We start from the raw sequence: 6394 nt of genomic DNA on the forward strand, positions 1-6394 counted from the left end.
TTTCCAATGACCTCAGATGGGGTGATTAATCAAGAAGCAATTCCGGAGAGAAGCCATCTTCTTTACCTACTTAAATCTCCCAGGTTAAGTTGTATTTTAAGCCTTGGCTTATTTTTAGACAAGTTTGTTGCTGTTGCCTAACCTATGTTAAAGCAATTATTGTCTGCGAGGGTCATGCAGAGTTCAGTAGAACTGAAAAACTCACAGCCTTTAGTATTAATGGGGTGAGCAGCCTGTTCAGGGTCTTTTCCATAAAGAGACAGAACAGTGAGAACAGGCAAAAAGGACAAAACACATTTTATGTTTCAAAAGAGAAGAGACTTATTCTTTTTGCAACTTCCAGAAAAGACCCTGAAATTCACACAAATAAACAAATGAACAAAAACCTTTTAGAGTCAAGTCAGTCACTGTCTTCTACATCGTGTTCAAAAACTGTTTGCTGGATTAATTATTATTTAAACTCAAGCAGGAAATTAGAAATTCAAAAAGTGGATAGACCTGGTGTATAAAACACCTACTATGTGCTAGGTGTTTTACATAACTTAACCTTAATTCTCACATCTACTCCTTTGCAGTAGTTATTATTACATGTGCTTTGCGAATGAAAAAACTGCGACAGAGGTGAATAATTTGCTTAATATTACACAGTTAGCAACTGGCAGAGCTGGGATTAGAATCCAGGTTGGCTAGGCTACACAAGGCGGGCCCTCTCCCAGCTACCCTCACCCATGTTTCAGCTGGTTGGAGGGCTTTAAGTATCAGGCTACCTGGAAGAGGCTGAATTTGTCTTTGTTATTTTTGTATTGGTATTAGATTATAAATATAAGATCTTCATTTTAGGCAACTGCTTTTAGTTTGACTTCTATGTTGATTGGAAAATAATGAGAACTAATATTTAAGAAGTACCAAATGTCAAATATTGAAGCAAAATGACTTTATCTCATTGAATTCATACGCAAACACACCACACACACTACAGTTCTATGATCACCCCCATTTTACAGAAGCAGCAGCTAAGGCTTAGCGAGTTTAAGTCTGTTGCTCAATATATCTTAGCCAGAATATGGCCAAGCCAGGATTCAAACCCAGGCGTTTTGATTTTAGAGTCCACTCTCCTACCCACTACGCTACACTGCCACAGTTTCATTCAGTCACTGTAACTTCCTCCTCCCACCCCGACCTTCCACCAGGGATAAAACAAGGCACCTGCCCCAGATTTTTCTTGGTTTGGAAACTAAGGGCTGATCTGCAGCCTCACTTTCAAAACACTTAGTGAATGAGCAGTGCAAAAGAAAAGATTAAATGATTACATAGGAAATCAGTTCCTCTTCAGCCTTTGTCTCTCAAGCTGTTAAGTCAAAACACTGCTAAACTGCCCTTCACAGGAAAGCCACTTTATAGAGAGAAGGAGACTCAATTCCTTAGCTTTTTGGAAGGCTCGAGACATTCCTTTCTGGAACCTATAATCCATTTGTGGCATGGCTGTGGTGTATTGTTTAATGGCCACAAATTCCTACCATTCCATCATCCAGGCCTTTTTGCACTATAATTTTGCCACTCCTCCCATTCAGGGGTAGAGTCTTTTTCTCTATCCCCTTGAGTCTGGCTGGTCTTGTGACTTACTTTGATTAATATACTTCCACCATCTTTAAATGTTGTCCTGAGACCACTCTACAAGAAAACTGGTGGAACCTGTCAGAAGATGAGAGGCCACAAGGAAAAGAAGCAAGGCACCCTAGCCAACAACCGCCTGCACCAACTGGCAAACATGTGAGGAGCCGACCATCTCATCTTTTCAGTCTAGCTGATCCTGCAGCTGAATGCAGCTGCTTGAGTGAGCCTGGACAAAACTATAGAAGAATCTCCCAGCCTATCGAAAGAATTATGAAAAATATAAATTGCTGTTTCAAGCCACAACATTTTGGGATGGTTTGTTACACAGCTAAGGCTAAATGAAACAGTGTTCCTTTGAAGTTTGGAGTAGTATAAGGGTCATTCCTGGTTGACACACTTCTCTCCACACTTCAGAGTCTTCAAATGAGTGGAAATGATATTATCCAGAATCCTGCCTCAGTTACCATCAACTCCTCCAGGGACCAAAGGACAGTTTCAGGGTTCTTTTATCCTTTAGGCAACATAGCAGGGGCACCTCGAAGAAATATTGTCCCAATATTTAGAAAAGAAGCTGACAATCAAAATGAATGTTTAGTTGAATGTCTGCAAAATGTAATGACATTCCAGGTATTTGCCTGTGCCTCCACACTTATATACAAAATATGTTTATGTGGATTATTATACTAGAAACAATGATATAGGATGCTTTTTCCAAAAGGAAGATGATGTGGGACCCATGAAGATCTTGAGTAGCTCTGGACATTTGGTGCACTAAAGGGACCTGGGGATTCTTATATTTGACCATTAAGTCCCTAGCCTGATGCCCCCAAGTTCTTGCTGTATTATACCTTCCTGTCTTTGTGGAGAAGATTGGCAGAGGGCTCTTAAAAACTAAGGGTGTACTAACTGACCTGCAGTAAATTTCTGAAAAGGCAAACACCTGCCCCAGCCTCTCAGAAGCTATTTGGGCTAGAGTCGAGACAACTAAACTCAGCAGAGACACGAAAGAAAATGTGTAGGGTGTTTTCTAGAGAAACAGGATTGTGAGAACAGGGTGCCTGGTAGAAGATGTAAATGATGCCATTGATTAAATTCAGTGGCTGATTGAGAATTTTTTTCTTTCTAAATCCCACCGGAGGAAAGGAAGCAGTGATTTCCTGTTTACCTACCCATAGGAATCACTACCATAGTCATGGTTTTTTTTTTAAAGATTTATTAATTTATTTAATCCCCCCCCCCCCCCGATTGTATGTTCTCTGTGTCTATTTGCTGCGTCTTGTTTCTTTTTTCTTTTTTCCGCTTCTGTTGTCGTCAGTGGCATGGAAAGTGTGGGCGGCACCATTCCTGGGCAGGCTGCACTCTCTTTCATGCTGGGCGGCTCTCCTTAAGGGCGCACTCCTTGCGCGTGGGGCTCCCCTACGCGGGGACACCCCTGCGTGGCAGGGCACTCCTTGCGCACGTCAGCACTGCGCATGGGCCAGCTCCACACGGGTCAAGGAGTTTGAACCGTGGACTTCCCATGTGGTAGACGGACGCCCTACCCACTGGGCCAAGTCCGTTTCCCAGTCATGCATTTTATGACAATGTACAGGCAAGAGTTGTACACAGCAGTTTAGTGGGAAAACCACAAAGACCTCTTATTGCCACATTAACCTTCAAAGAATAGGTAATCCCCAGGGCACCATTTTCAAAGATGAGGATTGACCACTTCTGCCTAAGTGGAGTTCTCAGTTTTGTCTCTGGGTGACCACACACACAATGTCTGTTTTCATATTTTATGTCTTGTAGTTGGGAATATACCCAAATTTATTCTGGCTTCCCTAACTCTAGCCAAAGTAGCCTAAAGGCTATTTGGAGGAAGGGGTCAGTCTTCCTTACTTGAAGAGGCCACTAGCATTATAAACTAACTCATGAATCACTCCTGCAAGGCAACTTCTTGGTGGCAGGGCACTGTTAAAAGCCAAGATTGCTCTTAATTTAATCCAGTGCGGTCAGTTCCCTAGAGAGGTTCTGAGGGGTTGTTTATGGGAATGGGGAAGTAATCAATACGCCATCAGAAAGGGAGTCAAATAATTTAGGTTATGTTCATCTGAGGGAGGTCAAGACAATCTAGAAAGGGCATTCTATATCTGTAGTTGAGGGAGAAGAGGGAGGGAAGAAGATGAATGGAGGAGAGAAAAAAATGTGTTAAAGGTTATTTGAAACAAAGTGTCCTAATCACAACAATTAGGAAGAGGGGAGTGGTTTATTTAAAGATGTTTCCTGCCAGATTCATTATTTCATAAATAAAGATTCATTAAATACCCCTTTGGTTTCTTCCTGTGTGTAGTTGTATATTCCGGGGCTGGCAGCAAGTTCCAGCTATTGCATCTTCCAAGTTCCACATCCATAATTTCTCACCTCCTTGACGGCAACTGAAAAATTCCTATTCCTAAAATTTCCGTCTGCATTGAGGGAAACCCCTGACATATGTTTCCTCTATCTGTTGCAAATGCCTTTGGGCATATCCATCCAAATATCCTAGCTCATGTTCAGGTAATGGATAAGAGAAGAAAGACAGAACTGAGCATGCACATTTGTTTATCCATGCATTTAGCAAATATCTTTCTGTGTACAAGCATATTTGTTTTGACCTCTGTAAAAAGTAATATTCACCCATGCTAAAAAATTCAGTGTTGTAAAGTGTTTTTTAAGTGTAAAATAGTTTCCCTGCCCCTCATCTTAACTCCTTTCCAAATACCCTTCCCAGAGGTAATCATTATTACCAGCATTATTTTTAACTTATAACATTATGAACACCGTTTGGCATCTTGCATTTTTAAAATATTTTCTGTACCTAACAATATGTCTTAGAGCCCATTACCTATGAGCATGTATAGATCTGCCTCATTATTTTTAGTGTACACATAGGATTTCATTTTATGTGCCTTTAGGTTGCTTCCAGTCTTTTTGGAAAACCTTTTGATCATCTCCAAGGAGCTCTGGAGACAAAGATGAATCAGATATGGTCCCTGCCCTCAAAGGTTTCCTAGTTTAGTGGAGGAGACAGGCATAGAAGCAAGTAATTGATGGTTTGATTAATTAGTGTTGTGTGGGCCACAATCCTGGCATGAATAGAGAAGAAGAGAGGCCCAAGAGTGAGGGAAGGCACCTCTGCTTAGACAAGATAGGACCATCAGCCATGACCGCCCAATGTCTTGGTACAGAGGGGTCCTTTCTCTAAGCTTCAGCGTTTGCAGCAGACAAGCCTTCCCTCCTACTTCTTTTTTTTCCAAGTCCGGAGAACACAGCCTCCTGTACAAGGCCCCAGAGAACATTCGCAAGCCTAAGCAGGACCTCCTCAGCACAGAGTATTTGGAGCGCTCGGTGGGAGAGCGGCCGTTCCCTTTGGCTGTCCCTCTTCCCTCCCCGAGCCCACCGCGGGCACCGTGCACCTGCTCCTGAACTGTGCGTAGCAGTTGCCGGCCTGGAGCTGAGTGACACAGCAGGTGCCTCCAGCCTACAGACAATTCCATATTTCAATGGAGCGTCGCCACCAAAGCTTATTATCTAGGGCAATAAAGTTTGGGATTAGGGGGATTCGGGATGATTGTGTGATTCTCCACAAAGCTTATCTTCTAATAGACCAGCTGCTTTATTAGGCCACCCCCGCCTGCACCAGGCCCTTCCCAAAGCAGCCCCAGTCCCAGGCAGCTGAGGGGGACCTTGAAGGCAGCAGTGGCAGACAGCTGGGGGTATCATATCACCCTCAGTCTCCATCTGCGAGTGTTAAATTACCGGTGGCTTCCAGCTGGGCACACCCCGCTCCCACCTTCCTCTGAAAGCCCACCCGCCTCATCGCCGGGCATCTGCCAAAGACCAGCCACGGCTGCCTCTTTCCCCTCCGTCCCCACCTCTGAACTCTGAAAGGGCCAGATCTGGGCATTTGCCTGCTATTCAGTAGTCCATATCTCGGGTGGAGTGCAGTGAAGTAAAGCGGAGGGCAGTAGAGAAGGGAGCTCCGTGGAAATATTTGCTGCAGGCTCTGCTGAACTGTTCACTATTGATAAACAAGAAGGGGGATACAAGTATGCCGAAAGAATCCCAAAGAAGCGGGCATGCTTTGCAAGGCTCTCGGTATTTTCCCCTAAGTGGGAAGTTCATTGACCCCTGCGTGTCAAGGGACAACTCCTACCCCCCCCCCCCCCCCCCCAATCTGGTTGCTCAGTTTCTTTTCTGGCTGGAGCAGGACTTAGGGCACTGTGTCCCCAGCCTTATCCTGTCAGCAGCACTGAGGCCACGCTCATTTCCTGTCCCTCCTTGAGAGCCTCTTTTAGACCCCAGCCCTTAGCAGAGGTTCTGTTCAGAGTCAGAGCTTATTGATAAGCATTGACGAGCATGCTGACGGGAATATCGGGGTCTGTGGATGTATTTGCGATACTATGAATTCTTTAAATGGGATGTTCTGAAAATTGAACATTGATGGATTCTGACAAACACATAGCAGCTGCTTGTAGATTTGGGGAAAACCTGGTCATAGAACAAGCCCAGATTTCCCATTCCAGCCACATGAACGGTGTTTGCAGGGCCAAAGAGCAGAGACACCCCAAGCTGGTCTTTTACTGAGTCTGTCTCAATAGGGAGATAGCCTGGCTTAGTATTCTGAATAATTAACTTTAGTCTTGAAAAAAGGTGACTTCAAAATCCACCTGCACATATACACGGGCAGGCTATAGATTTAGACACATCCGGGGTCATTTCTGCCCCTCTCCCTGCCAGCTGTGGCCTTACTTTCCCAATC

The sequence above is a fragment of the Dasypus novemcinctus genome, chromosome 10 (genome assembly GCF_030445035.2).
Source record: "Dasypus novemcinctus isolate mDasNov1 chromosome 10, mDasNov1.1.hap2, whole genome shotgun sequence".
Lineage (NCBI taxonomy): Eukaryota > Metazoa > Chordata > Mammalia > Cingulata > Dasypodidae > Dasypus > Dasypus novemcinctus.